The following is a 16,736-nucleotide window of genomic DNA, read 5'->3' on the forward strand; positions in this document are numbered from 1 at the left end:
AAAAAAGAAAATTTCAGGCCAATATCCATGATGAATATTGATGCAAAAATCTTCAATAAAATACTGGCACACCAAATCCAACAGAACATTAAAAAGCTTATCCATCATGATCAAGTAGGCTTCATCTAGAGGATGCAAGATTGGTTTCAGCATCCACAAATATATAAAGGTAATCCATCACATAAACAGAACCAAAGACAAACCCAGAGCCACTATCATACTGAATGGGCAAAAACTGGAAGCATTTTCTTTAAAAACTGGCATAAGACAAAAATGACCTCTCTCACTACTCCTATTCAACATAGTATTGGAAGTTCTGGCTAGGGCCATCAGGCAAGAGAAAAAAATAAAGGGTATTTAAATAGGAAGAGAGGACATCAAATTGTTCCTGTTTGCAGATGACATGATAGTATATTTAGAAAATCCCATTGTCTTAGCCCAAAATCTCCTTAAGCTGATAAGCAACTTCAGCAAAGCCTCAGGATACAAAATCGATGTGCAAAAGTCACAAGCATTTCTATACATCAATAATAGACCAACAGAGAGCCAAATCATGAGTGAACTCCCATTCACAATTGCTACAAAGAGAATAAAATACCTAGGAATCCAACTAACAAAGGACGTGAAGGACTTCTTCAAGAGGAACTACAAACCACTGATTTAGGAAATAAGAGAGGATACAAACAGATGGAAAAACATCCTATGCTCATGGTTATGGAGAATCAATATAGTGAAAATGGCCATACTGCCCAAAGTAATTTATAGATTCAATGCTATCCCCATCAAGCTACAAATACCTTTCTTCACAGAATTGAAAAAAAAAAAAAACCACCTTAAACTTCATATGGGACCAAAAAAGGGCCCACATAGCCAAGATAATTTTAAGCAATACAAAACAACAACAACAACAACAACAAAGAAACAGAAAAACAAAACAAAACAAAAAAAACCCACCAAGCTGGAGGCATCACACTACCTGACTTCAAACTATATTACAAGGCTACAGTAATCAAAACAGCATGGTACTGGTACCAAAACAAAGATATAGACCAATGGAACAGGACAGAGGCATCAGAAAGAATGTCACAAAATTACAACCATCTGATATTTGACAAACCTGACAAAAACAAACAATGGAGAAAGGATTCCCTATTTAATAAATAATGTTGGGAAAACTGGCTAGCCATATGCAGAAAGCTGAAAGTGGATCCCTTCCTTACACCTTATACAAGAATAACTCTAGATGGATTAAAGATTTAAACATGAGGCCTAATACCATAAAAACTCTGGAAGAAAACCTAGGCAATACCATTCAGGATATAGGCATAGGCGAGGACTTCATGACTAAAATACCAAAAGCAATGGCAAAAAAAGCCAAAATAGACAAATGGGATCTAATTAAACTTAAGAGTTTCTGCACAGCAAAAGAAACTATCGTTAGAGTGAACCGGCAACTAAGAGAATGGGAAAAAATTTTGCAATATACCCATCTGACAAATGTTACTATCCAGAATCTATAAATAACTTAAACAAATTTACAAGAAAAAAAAACCAAACAACCCCATCAAAAAGTGGGCAAAGGATATGACCAGACACTTTTCAAAAGAAGACATTTATGCAGCCAACAAACTATGAGAAAAAGCTCAACATCACTGGTCATTAACAAATCAAAACTACATTGAGATATTACCTCACATCAGTTAGATTATTAAAAAATCAAGAGGCAACCGATGCTGGAGAGGATGTGGAGGAATAAGAACGCAAGTAAAAGTGTAAAAACATTGTCGGTGGGAGTGTAAATTAATTCAACCATTATGGAAGACAGTGTGGCGATTCCTCAAGGATCCAGAAATAGAAATAAAATTTGACCCAGTAATCTCATTACTGGGTATATACCCAAAAGATTATAAATCATTCTAATATAAAGACACATGCACATGTTATGTTTATTGTGGCACTGTCCACAATAGAGGACTTGGAACCAACCCAAATGTCCATCAATGATAGACTGGATAAACAAAACGTGGCACATATACAACATGGAATACTATGCAGCCATAAAAAAGGATGAGTTGGCCAGGCACGGTGGCTCACGCCTATAATCCCAGCACTTTGGGAGGCCGAGGCGGGTGGATCACGAGGTCAAGAGATGGAGACCATCCTGGTCAACATGGTGATACCCTGTCTCTACTAAAAATACAAAAATTAGCTGGGCATGGTGGTGCATGCCTGTAGTCCCAGCTACTCGAGAGGCTGAGGCAGGAGAATTGCTTGAACCCAGGAAGCGGAGGTTGCGGTGAGCCAAGATCATGCCACTGCAGTCCAGCGTGGGTAACAAGAGTAAAACTCCGTCTCAAAAAAAATAAATAAATAAATAAAAGGATGAGTTTATGTCCTTTGCTGGGACGTGGATGAAGCTGGAAACCATCATTTTCAGCAAACTGACACAAGAACAGAGACCAAAACGCCACATTTTCTCACTCATAAGTGGGTTTTGAACAATGAGAACACACCTGGTGTGTAAGAAACATCACACACCAGGTTTAGGGGGTAGGGGCTAGGGTAGGAATAGCAGGGGATGGGGGGATTGTGGAGGGATAGCATTAGAGGAAATACCTAATGTAGATGATGGGGTGATGGATGCAGCAAACCACCACCATCGCACATGTATACCTATGTAATAAACATGTACGATCTGCACATGTACCCCAGAACTTAAAGTATATATATAAAAAAAAAAAAAAACCCACCAGAAGTAGTTTGTTTTCAGCTGGCGGAGCCAGCAATATACTTTCATTTTCCTACCTTATCTCCAGCCTTATATTACAGTTTAGTTTGTAGCTATCTTGACTGCCTTTTCCCCAGACACTATATCACATTGGTGTGTTATATTGATGACATTACGCTGACTTGGAAAAGTGATATGTGAATAAAACTCTGAGTGGGTAAAGGATATGAAAATATTTTTGTCCCGTGTCAATACACTCCAAAGAATGACATCAGCAGAGGAGGACTTTGATAATCAGGTGGATAGAATAACCTACTCTGTGGATACTAGTCAAACTCTTTTCTCAGCCACCGTCGTTGCTCAGTGGGTTCACAAACAAAGTGGCAATGGTGTGACCATATCCTGGGATAGCAAGCTACCTGGTGGCAGGCTAATTAAATTGGACCACTTCAGTAATATAAAGGACAGTGTTTTATCTTTAAATTCTAGAATATCTTTTTTTCTAGAGATGAGTAAGGGCTGCTGGCACTCTCTTAGTAATGAATGACTTGTTATTCACAGAGGACACGATTGCTTACAAAAAAAATTCAAAGAGATTTACAAAAACTATTAGATCTAACAAGCAAATACAGCAACATCCCAGAATATAGTCAACATACAAAAAAATCATTTATATTTCTATAAACTAAAAAACAGAAATTGGAGAAAAAAATGATAAAAGACAATACCACATGGGTTGGCAGTAACTAGTAAATTTAAAAATACATTTACTATATGAGTCAGCAGTCTTATTTTTAGGTCATTACCCAAGTGAATTGAAAGCATATATTCACACAAAAACCTGTACATGAATGATTACAGTAGCATTATTCATAATTGCCAAAAACTGGATAAATTCCAGATGTCCTTCAACAGATAAATAGATAAGCAAAATTTAGTATATCTGTATGATGGACTAATATTTATATTGATTCACAGAACACATGATAATCTTAAATACATTTGCTAAAAAACTAGATAAAAAGGCTGCAAATTGTATGATTCCATTCAAATGACATTCTGAAAAAGACAAAACGATAGTAAAAAAGGAAACAGACAATTTGTAGACAAAGATTGGGGGAGGGCTGTCTGAATGTCAAGGAGACACACAAGACAATTATTAGGATGGTGGAACTCTACTATATCACATTGTGGTAGAAGATATATAAATCTATTCATGAAAACCCCTAGACCTGAACACAGCAAAGAGCAAAAATTATAGGTTAAAAACAAATAAACAAAACCAATAAGAATATTACAGGATCTTAGCATGACACACAGACTATAATAAGTGAATCTAAATGTATTACAAATGTATGATGTTACCACATTTAAGGGAGTGAGAATAAAAAAACACTGGTCAAAATACTTTTTAAAGGCATGTTTTACAGATACTGTAAAGTTGAAGATGAAAGGAGCTATACACAAATGCTGTACTTTCTGGCTGGTTAAATTTATTTTGCAGAGGATCTAGTTTTAGCAATTTTGAAACAACTTAACATATATACATATAGACAAGTAAATACATTATAGATAATGATAACTAGATTTCTTAATGTCAGAAAAATTTATACATTGATATTATATGACTGTGTCCACACCCAAATCTCAGTTTGAATTTTAGTTACCATAATCCCCACGTGTCATGGGAGGGACCAGGTGGAGATAACTGAATCATGGAGGCAGTTTCCCCAATCCTGTTCTCATGAAAACGAGTTAGTTCTCATGAGATCTGATAATTTTATAATGAGCATCCCCCTTCGTTGGGCAGTCATTCTTCTCCTTCCTGCCGCCATGTGAAGAAGGACATATTTGCTTCCTCTTCCCCCATAATTGTAAGTTTCCTGAGGCCTCCTCAGCCCTGTGGAACTGTGAGTCAATTAAACTTCTTTCCTTTATAAATTACCCAGTCTCTGATTTGTCTCAGACAAATTAGACAGCGTGAGAACTAATAACAACGTAGGCAAGAATGTTAGACTACAACAAGTAGTGTTGAATTAGAGTTGGACACATTAGTTTGAAATCATGACTATTTGATTATATAGAAATAGACACAAAATTAAATATAAAGATGGGTATTGTTGTACGCTCAATAATCCTCCCTCCTCAAAAAGATGTCCATGTCCTAATCCAAGGACCTTGTGAAAAAGTTATCTTAGATGGCTAAGAGGATGTGATTAAGGATGTTGAGATGGAGAAATCATCCTGGATTAACCACTTGAGTACAATGTGCAATATAATCTCAAAGGTCCTTATAAGAGGGTGGCATGTGGGTCATAACACCAGGAGGCAATGTGATGAGAGAAGCAAAGATCAGAGAGATGCAAGGCATACTATGAGCTCAAAAATGTGTGCAGGCTCTAGTTGCTGGAAAAGGCAAGGAAATGGATGCTTTCATATAGTCTCCAAAAGGAGCTCACACTATTTAGGACTTGTGACCTCCAAATATGTAAGATAACAAATTTTCATTGATTTAAGGCACAAAGTTTGTGTTGATACGGCCACAATAGGAAACTAATACAGATGTGTGCATGGATTAGAATGCATTCATGTATGTGGCCAGGCGTAGTGGCTCATGACTGTAATCCCAATACTTTGGGAAGCTGAGGCAGGTGGATTGCCTGAGCTCAGGAGTTTGAGACAAGCCTAGGCAACAGGGTGAAACCCCACTATAACTAAAATACAAAAAATTAGCCAGGTGTGGTGGCATGAGTCTGTATTCTCAGCTACTCAGGAGGCTGAAGCAGGAGAATTGCTTAAACTCCAGAGGCAGAGGTTGCAGTGAGTAAAGATTGACCACTGCACTCCAGCCTGGGCAACAGAGCAAGACTCTGTCAAAAAAAAATGCATTCATGTATTCCATAGCTCTTTCCTGTTAGAGAGCATAAAATTAATAATACCTAGTAGAATCAGGCACATCTAACCCCCAGATCTGAGACCACTTTATAAAAAAATGACCCAGGGACACTTCAAAAAATTGTTGATTCTAAAGATGGGGCAAGAAAAATACAAGACTGTCCTGAAGCCTCCATCATGCCACAAGAAAAGAAGTACTAGAAAAGAAAGATTACAGAGAGGGTAAATAAAGGAATTAGAGACTATAAAGATGCAGTAACCGAAGTGTCTGGCAAGATGCCCAAATAGGAACAGCTCTGGTCTGCAGCTCCCAGCGAGTTCAATGGAGAAGGTGGGTGATTTCTCTGCTTTTCCAACTGAGGTACCTGGCTCATCTCATTGGGATTGGTTAGATGGTGGGTGCAGCCCATGAAGGGCAAGCCAAAACACGGTGGGACATTGCCTCACCTGGGAAGCACAAGGGGTAGGGAATTCCCTCCCCTAGACAAGAAAAGCCATGAGGGACTGTGCCATGAGGAATGGTGCATCCTGGCCCAGATACTATGCTTTTCCCACAGTCTTTGCAACCCGCAGACCAGGAGATTCCCTGGTCTGTATGGGTGCATACACCACCACGGCTCTGAGTTTCAAGCACAAAACTGGACAGCTGTTTGGGCAGACATCTAGCTAGCTGCAGGAGTTTTTTGTTCATACCCCAGTGGCACCTGGAATGCAAGTGAGAAGGAACTGTTCACTCCCTTGGAAAGGGAGCTAAGTGGTCTAGCTCAGCAGATCCCACCCCCATGGAGCCCAGCAAGTTAAGATACACTGGCTTGAAATTTTCATTGCCAGCACAGCAGTCTGAAGTTGATCTGGGATGCTTGAGCTTAATGTAGGGAAAAGCATCTGCCATTACTAAGGCTTGGTAGGTAGTTTTCCACTTACAGTGTAAAGAAAGCTGCTGGGAAGTTTGAATGGGGTGGAGCCCACCACAACTCGGCAAAGCTGTTGAAGTCAGACTGCCTATATAAATTCCTCCTCTCTGAGTAAGGCACCTCTGAAAGAAAGGCAGCAGCCCCAGTCGGGGGCTTATAGATAAAACTCCAATCTCCCTGAGACAGAGCACCTAGGGGAAGAGGTGTCTGTGAGCACAGCTTCAGCAGACTTAAACATTCCCACTTGCTGGCTCTGAAGAGAACAGCAGATCTCTCAGCACAGCACTCGAGCTCTGCTAAGGAACCTACTGACTCAAGTGGGTCCCTCACCCCCATGCCTCCTGACTGAGAGACAACTTCCAGCAGGGGTCTACAGATACCTCATACAGGAGAGCTCTGGCTGGCATCTGGGGGATGTCCCTCTAGGTCGGAGCTTCCAGAGGGAGGAAGAGGCAGCAATCTTTGCTGTTCTGCAGACTCTGCTGGTGATACCCAGGCAGAGAGGGCCTGGAGTGGACCTGTAACAAAATCCATCAGACCTACAGCAGAGGGCCCTGACTGTTAGAAGAAAAACTAACAGACAGAAAGGAAGAGTGTCAATATGAACAACAACAACAACAAAAATCTCCACACAGAAACCCCATCCAAAGGTCACCAACATCAAAGACCAAAGGTAGTTAAATCCACAAAAATGAGCAACAGCCAGTGCAAAAGGGTTGAAAATTCCAAAACCCAGAATGCCTCTTCTCCTGAGAATCACAACTCATCGACAGCAAGTAAACAAAACTGGATGGAGAATGAAATTGATGAATTGACAGAAGTAGCCTTCAGAAAATAGGTAATAACAAAATCCTCTGAGCTAAAGAAACATGTTCTAACCCCATGCAAGAAAACGAAGAACCTTAAAAAAAAAAAAAAAGGTTAGAGAAATTCCTAACTAGAATAAACAGTTTAGAGAAGATTATAAATTACCTGCTGGAGCTGAAAAACACAGAATGAGAACGTTGTGAAGCATACACAAGTATCAATAGGTGAATCGATCAAGCTGAAGAAAGGATATGAGAGATTGAAAATCAACTTAATGAAATAAAATGTGAAGACAAGATTACAGAAAAAAGAATGAAAACAAACAAAACCTCCAAGAAATATGGGACTATGAGAAAAGACCAAACCTACATTTGATTGGTGTACCTAAAAGTGACAGGGACAATGGAAGAAAGTTGGAAAACACGCTTCAAGATATTATCCAGGAGCACTTCCCCAACCTAGCAAGACAGGCCAACATTCAAACTCGGGAAATACAGAGAACACCACAAAGATACCCCTTGAGAAGAGCAAGCCCAAGACACATAATCATTAGATTCACCAAGGTTGAAATGAAGAAAAAAACGTTAAGGGCAGCCAGAGAGAAAGGTGGGGTTACCCACAAAAAGAAGCCCATCAGACTAATAGCAGATCTCTCTACAGAAACCATACAAGCCAGAAGAGAGTGGGGATCAATATTCAACATTCTTATAGAAAAGCATTTTTTAACCCAGAATTTAATATCCAGCCAAACTAAGTTTCATAAGTGTAGGAGAAATGAAATCCTTTACAGACAAGCAAATGCTGAGAGATTTTGTCTCCACCAGGCCTGCATTACAAGAGCCCCTAAAGGAAGCACTAAATATGGAAAGGAAAAACCAGTACCTGCAAAAACATACCACATTGTAAAGACCATCAACACTATGAAGAAACTGCATCAAGAAATGGGCAAAATAACCAGCTAGAATCATAATGATAGGATCAAATTCACACAAAAAAATATTAACCTTAAGTGTAAATGGACTAAATGCCCCAGTTAAAAGACACACAGATTGGCAAATTGGATAAAGAGTCAAGACGCACTGGTGTGCTGTGTTCAGGAGGCTCATCTCATATGCAAAGGCACACATAAGCTCAAAATAAAGAGATGAAGGAAGATTTAACAAGCAAATGGAGAGCAAAAAAAAAAGCAGGGGTTGCAATCCCAGTTTCTAATAAAATACACATTAAACCAACAAAGATCAAAACAGACAAAGAAGAGCATCACATAATGATAAAGGGATCAATGCAACAATAAGAGCTAACTATCCTAAATATATATCCACCCAATACAGGAGCACCTAGATTCATAAAGCAAGCTCTTACAGGCTTACAAAGAGACTTAGACTCCAACACAATAATAGTGGAGACGTTAACACCCCACTGTCAATATTACACAGATCAGAGACAGAACATTAACAAGGATATTCAGGACCTGAACTCAGCTCTGCACCAAGTGGACCTAATAGACGTCTACTAAACTCTCCACCCCAAATCAACAGAATATACATTATTCTCAGCACCATATCACAATTCTTGTAAAACTGATCACATAATCGGAAGTAAAACATTCCTCAGAAAATGCAAAACAACAGAAATCATAACTGTCTATCAGACCAGGGTGCAATCAAATTAGAGCTCAGGATTAAGAAACTCACTCAAAACTGCATAATTACATGGAAACTGAACAACCTCCTCCTGAATAACTAATGGGTAAATAACAAAATTAGCAGAAATAAAAAGTTATTTGAAACCAATGAGAACAAAGACACAAAGTATCAGAATCTCTGGGACACAGCTAAAGCACTGTTTAGAAGAAAATTTATAGCACTAAAAGCCCACAGGAGAAGGCAGGAAAGATCTAAAATTGACAGAGCAGCATCACAATTAAAAGAACTAGAGAAGCAAGAGAAAACAAACTCAAAAGCTAGCAGAAGACAAGAAATAACTAAGATCAGAGCAGAACTGAAGAAGCTAGAGACACAAAAAATCGTTTAAAAAAATCAATGAATCCAGAAGCTGGTTTTTTGGAAATATTAAAAAAATAGACTGCTAGCCAGAGTCATAAAGATGAGAGAAGAATCAAATAGACACAATAAACAATAATAAAGGGGATATGACAACTGATGTCACAGAAATACAAACTACTATCAGAGAATACTATAAACACCTCTATGCAAATAAACTAGAAAATTTAGAAAAAATGGATAATTCCTGGACACATACACCCTCCCAAGACTAAATCAGAAAGAAGTCGAATCCCTGAATAGAACAATAACAAATTCTCAAATTGAGGCTGTAATTAGTAGCATACTAATGTAAAAAAGCCCAGGACCAGACGGATTCACAGCCAAATTCTACCAGAGGTACAAAGAGGAGCTGATAACATTCCTTCTGAAACTATTCCAAATAATAGAAAAAGAGAGACTCCTCCCTAACTAATTTTATGAGACCACCATCATGTTGATAACAAAACCTGACAGAGACACGAAAATTTCAGGCCAATATCCCTGATGAACATCGATGCAAAAATCCTCGATAAACTACTGGCAAACTGAATCCAGAAGCACATTAAAAAACTTATCCACCACGATCAAGTTGGCTTCATCACTGGGATGCAAGGCTGTTTCAACATATGCAAATGTATAAATATAATCCATCACATAAACAGAATCAATGGCAACAACCACATGATTATCTCAATAGATGCAGAAAAGGCCTTCAATAAAGTTCAACACCCTTCATGCTAAAAACTCTCAATAAACTAGGTATTAATGGAATGTAACTAAAAATAATAAGAGCTATTTATAACAAACCCACAGCCAATATCATATGGAATGGGCAAAAGCTGGAAGCATTCCCTTTGAAAACTGGCACAAGACAAGGATGACCTCTCTTTCCACTCCTACTCAACATAGTATTGGACGTTCTGGCCAGGGCAATCAGGCAAGAAAAGAAATAAAGTGTATTCAAATAGGAAGAGAGGAAGTCAAACTGTCTCCGTTTGCAGATGGCATGATTGTATATTTAGAAAACCCCATTGTCTCAGCCCAAAATCCCCTTAAGGTGATAAACAACTTCAGCAAAATCTCGTGATACAAAATCAATGTGTAAAAATTGCAACCATTCCTATACACCAATAATAGACAAACAGAGAGTCAAATCATGAGTGAACTCCCATTCAAAATTGTTGCAAAGAAAATAAAATACCTAGGAATACAACTTACAAGGAATGTGAAGGACCTCTTCAAGGAGAACTACAAATCACTGCTCAAGGAAATAAGAGACAAACAAATGGAAAAACATTCGGTAATCATGGATAAGCAAAATCAATATCGTGAAAATGGCCATACTGCTCAAAGTAATTTATAGATTCAATGCTATCCCCATAAAGCTACCATTGAATTTCTTCATAGAATTAGAAAAAAACTACTTTAAATTTCATATGGAGCCAAAAAAGAGCCTGTACAGCCAAGACAATCTTAAGCAAAAAGAACATAGCTGGAGTCATCAGGCTATGTGACTTCAAAGCATACCACAAGGCTACAGCAACCAAATTAGCATGATACTGGTACCATAACAGATATATAGACCAATGGAACAAAAGACTCAAAAATAATGCCACACATCTACAACCCTCTGATCTTTGACAAACCTGACAAAAACAAGAAATGGGGAAAGGATTCCCTATTTAGTAAGTGGTGTTGGGAAAACTGGCTAGCCATAAGCAGAAAACTGAAACTGAATCCCTCCCTTACACTTTATAAAAAAATTAACTCAAGGTGGATTAAAAATTTAAATGCAAGACCTAAAACCATAAAAACTCTAGAAGAGAACCTAGGCAATACCACTCAGGACATAGTCATGGGCAAAGACTTCATGGCTAAAATACCAAAAGCAATGGCAACAAAATCCAAAATTGACCACTGGGATCTAAGGAAACTAAAGAACTTCTGCACAGCAAAATAAACTATCATCAGAGTGAACAGGTAACCTACAGAATGGGAGAAAATCTTTGTCATCTATCCATCTGACAAAGGGCTAATATCCAGAATCTACAAGAAACTTAAAGAAATTTACAAGAAAAAAAAACAACCCCATCAAAAAGTGGGTGAAGGATATGAATAGACATTTCTCAAAGAAGACATTTATGCAGCCAACAAACATATGAAAAAAGCTGATCATCACCGGTCATTAGATAAATGCAAATCAAAACCACAACAAGATACCATCTCATGCCAGTTAGAATGGCGATCATTAGAAGTCAGGAAACAACAGATGCTGCAGAGGATTTGGAGAAATAGGAATGCTTTTACACTGTTGGTGGGAGTGTAAATTAATTCAACCATTGTGGAAGACAGTGTGGCGATTCATCAATGTTCTAGAACCAGAAATACCATTTGACCCAGCGATCCCATTACTGGGTATATACCCAAAGGATTATAAATCATTCTACCCTAAAGACATATGCACATGTATGTTTATTGCAGCACTATTCACAATAGAAAATACTTGGAACCAACTGAAATGCCCATCAATGATAGATTAGATAAAGAAAATGTGGCACATATACACCATGGAATACTATGCAGTCACAAAAAACTGTGAGTTCATGTCATTTGCAGGGACATGGATGAAGCTGGAAACCATAATTCTCAGCAAACTAACATAGGAACATTATACCAGACACCACACGTTCTCATTCATAAGTGGGAGCTGAACAATGAGAACACATGGACACAGGGAAGGGAACATCATACACTGGAGCCTGTCAGGTTGTCGGGGGTAGGGGAGGGATAACATTAGGAGAAATACCTAATGTAGATGGTGGTTTGCTGCACATCCCAGACCTTAAAGTATTAAAAAAAAAAAAAAAAGAAGATATGGTAACCTATTTGGGAGCATGAGAGAAGCTGCTAATATGAAAATCTCTATAATTCTTCCTGCTGATATCCTAAAATCTCAAATTGTACAAACAGTTATGGTTTACTTCACCACATATATTTGGGCATTAGTATTTTTCTAAGATTGACTTCCATAAATATTGAAAGGTTTTTTTTTTTTTTTTTTTTTTTTTGAGGAATTTTGCTCTTGTTTCCCAGGCTTGAATGCAATTGTGCGATCTCAGCTCACTGAAACCTCCGCCTCCCAGGTTTATGCCATTCTCCTGTCTGAACCTCTTGAGTAGCTGGGATTACAGGCATGCGCCACCCTACACGGCTAATTTTGCATTTTTAGTACAGATGGAGTTTCACCTTGTTGCTCAGGCTGGTCTTGAACTCCTGGCCTCATGTGATCCACTCATCTCAGCCTCCCAAAGTGCCATGATTACAGGTGTGAGCCACCATGCCCAGCTGAAACATTTTTAACTATTAAAAACCATATGTATATTTTAAGGTATGTTTTATTTCATGTCATTTATATGTATATTCATCCAAAACTGTAAGCACAGAATATCTATAGTTCTTCATTAAATATCTTTTAACTGTGTTAAAGAATGATGTTTGAAGAAGTGGGATGACATAAAAGGCAAAGATCTTGGTTTTCCTCCACTGAAAAGCTAATGCAGATAACAGAAACCTTTTCCTAAAGCTAGTGTATTAAGTATCTGCTGTTTTTCAGCACTTAATATTCAGGCAATAATGACGTTTGGGAGCATTTTAACCTGAAAAAGAATTACATTACAAGCATTAACCTAAAGAAGCATTACATCTCACCTGGGTCAACAGTGTAGGGTACCAGAGTTAAACTGTATTACTATAAAGTAATTGATCTTTCAGCACTTTGCTGAAAGATCAATGACCAATAAAGGCTGCACAATAAATAAAAGGAATTAAAAATGTTATGGAAGCCAACATGAAAGAACTACCAATGGTCAAACCCAAAATAATCTAAGAGTAAAATAAATAAATATAATATTGTGGTTTTGGTTTACATTTTTGTAACAGATAGAACTGGAGGCCATTATCTTTAGCAAACTAATGCAGAAAAAGAATACAAAATAATCCATGTTCTCGCTTATAAGTGGAAGCTAAATAAGGAGAACACATTGCTAGAAAGAGAGGAACAACAGACACTGGAGCCTACTTGAGAGAGGAGGCTGAGAGGAGGGAGAGGTTCAAAAAAAACATTTTGAGCACTATGCTTAGTACCTAAGTGACAAAACAAACTGTACACCAAACCTCCAAATTTTGAGTTTCCTTATATAAAAACCTGCACATGTACACCTGAATCAAAAATAAAAACTAAAATCTTTAAAATACTGCTGCTAATGGATTATAACTTAAATAGTAAAGTAAGTATCCATAAGTCCATACTGATATAAACACATAATTGATTGAATAAACGAATAAATGAGCGAAGAGGTCAGCTATTCCTTACCAAAGAATTTCAATTAATAAAGAAAGAGGAAATTCTTTTATAAAAAACAAATCATTACAACACCAAAGTAATGATTGCTGTAGGCAAGATCTTTAGATGAATTCTAAATTTAGTAGGTGTCTTTAAATCTGCTATTATAAATCTAAAGAATTATCTAAAGAATTATAGAAATGTACGAGAATAACATCAAGTAGTATATCAGTATAAAGACATAAGAAGAAACCAAACAGAAATTCTGGAGTTGAAAAATATTAAGAACTGAAATTAAAAATTCACTGAAGGAGCTCCACAGCAGATATAAGCCGGCAGAAGAAATAATTAGTGAACTGGAAGGTTGGTCAATTGAGATTACCCAGTCTAAGGAACAGAAAGGTAACAGAGTGAAGAAAAATGCACAAAATTCCAGAGACCTGTGAACACCATCAAGTATACCAAAATATGCACAATGGAAGTTTGAGAAAAAGTAGAGAGTGAAAGAGGCAGAAAGAATATTTGAAAAAATAATGGCTGAAAACTTCACAGAGTCTATTAATACATACATTCAGGAATCTCAATGAGAAGCACACCAACACAGCATTATAATTAAACTCTCAAAAGACAAACATAAAGAGAAAATTTTGAATGCAGAAAAAGAAGTAACTGATCATATACAAAAGATCCTCCATAAGATTAACAACTGATTTCTCACCCAATATTATGGATGACAATGGGATACCATATTCAAAATGTTGGAAGAAAAAACATGTGAACCAAACATTTTATATCAAAATGTTTGTAAGCAAAACTTACAAATGAAAGAGAAATAAAGGTATGTCCAGATAAACAAGAACGGACAGAATTTTTTACTAGGTCTGCCTGACAAGAGAGACTAAAAAGAGACTTTTATGCTGAAATGAAAAATCACTAACTGTAATTTGAAGACCATGAAGAAATAAAGAACACTGATAAAGGTACCTGCATAAGGAAATACACAAAATGAAAGAAGTGTAATTTTTGTTTGTACCTCTGTGTTTCATCCTACCTGATTTAAAAGACAAATGCAAAAAATAACAATTATAAATCTGCATTGATGGAAAAACAATGCATAAAAAAATTGTTATGATAAAATCATAGAGGATGGGGAAGAGAATGGAAATATATAGAATCAACAATTTTGTATACTACTGAAATTAAATAGAAATGAATCTGAACTAGATTGTTATAATTTAATTGTAATCACCAGAGTGACACAGAAGAAATTAACTTAAATAGTAAATAAAATGTCAAGGAATTAAAAAGGTATACTAGGGGCTGGGTGAGTGGCTGATGCCTGTAATTCCAACACTTTGGGATGCTGAGGTGGATGGATCACTTGATGTCAGGTTTCGAGACCAGCCTGGCCAACAATGCAAAACCCCATTTTTACTAAAAAAAAAAAAAAAAAAAAAAAAAAAAAATTAGGCAGTCATCGTGGTGCACCTGAAATCCCAGCTACTCCAAAGGCTGAGGCAGGAAAATCACTTGTACCCAGGAGGTGGAGGTTGCAGTAAGCCAAGATCATGCCACTGCACTCCAGGCTGGGTGAAGTATACCAGAAAATATCTATTTAATACAAAAAAGCAGTGATGGAAGAATAGATAAAGCGAAAAATAAGACATATAAGAATCCAGTAGAAAAATAGCAGTATATACCAATTTATAAATTACTAAAATAATTGTAACTGGATTAAACACCCTAATTAAAAGGCAATATTAGTGGAATGGATTTTTTAAAAAGATACAACTATATGTGACCTACAGGAGACACAATTTACATTAAAAGACATAAATAGGTTGGAAGTAACAGGATGGAAAAAGATAATAGGGATATAGTACCCAAAAGAGAGTTGTTTTATTTTGTCTAATATTTATAACAGACAAAATAGACTTAAGACAAAAATTGTTCTTTTAGATAATGAAGGGCATGGTATAATGATAAAACAGTCAATCCGGAAAATGTAACATTTAGGAAAATATATCACACTTAACTTCAAAGCCCCCAAATCTAATATGTGAAACAAAAATTGATTGAATTGAAGGGAGAAATAGACAATTCTACAATAATAGTTGGAAACTTACATTTAGTCATTGGCTAATTTAAGAAATTTGCAAAGCCTCAAAATATTGCCTCCAAAATATTTACTAATTGCTGTGAAGTTTTTTTTTTTTTCCCATTTATTTATTTTATTGCATTTTAGGTTTTGGGGTACATGTGAAGAACATGCAAAATTGTTGCATAGGAATACACGTGGCAGTGTGATTTGCTGCCTTCCTCCCCATCATCTACATCTGGCATTTCTCCCCTTGCTATCTCTCCCCAGCTTCCCACCCCCCACCGTCCCTCCCCTATTTCCCCCCAACTGACCCCAGTGTGAAGTTTTAAAAGCTATATAATACTCCTTCTCACAAGAAGTAGAGCTTAATTCTAGTCTCATTGAGTGTCAGCTGGACTTAGTTACTGAATTCCAGATAATAGACTATGAAAAGGGAGAAAAAGCTCACCTAACTTTAAAGAGGAGAAACCACCTCAACAAAAAATGATCAATGTTAATATCACCAATAAATTATGCTGACATACTGCAACCCCTGTTATTATGCAATGAGAAAGACACATCACTTCTCTGGTACTCTTTTAAAAAAAATCTGTAACTCCCCTCTAGTCATGAGAAAACCATCAAACTTGAAATCAAGAGACATTATAAAAAATAACTAATGAATACTTCTTAAAAGTGTCAAGGTCATAAAAGACCTTAAAGCCTAAAAAGCTGTCACTGACTGGAGGAGACTAAGGGGATATGAAGAATAAATGAAATGTAGTACTGATTTGAGTCTTGAATCCAAAACAAAAAAGGACACTGGTGCAAAAACTGGAAAAATGTAAGAACAATGTTGAAGTACTTGCATTTTCAGATTATAAAATGTAGTATGAAGCTACATTAGTCAAGACAGAATGCCGTT

General features: G+C 37.1%; 1 long non-coding RNA gene across 1 annotated transcript; it reads right to left on the reverse strand.

The window, feature by feature from the left end:
- Positions 1-63: 63 nt before the first annotated feature.
- LOC116534970 lies at positions 64-10,030 on the reverse strand. The gene is made up of 3 exons (XR_004261979.1): positions 9,992-10,030; positions 6,358-6,360; positions 64-125 (listed from the first exon to the last, which is right to left on the reverse strand). It is a non-coding gene; the product is annotated as an uncharacterized LOC116534970 (long non-coding RNA).
- Between the last annotated feature and the right edge of the window lie 6,706 nt (positions 10,031-16,736).

The sequence above is a fragment of the Sapajus apella genome, unplaced genomic scaffold (genome assembly GCF_009761245.1).
Source record: "Sapajus apella isolate SASKATOON/1434 unplaced genomic scaffold, GSC_monkey_1.0 scaffold91, whole genome shotgun sequence".
NCBI classification, from domain to species: domain Eukaryota; kingdom Metazoa; phylum Chordata; class Mammalia; order Primates; family Cebidae; genus Sapajus; species Sapajus apella.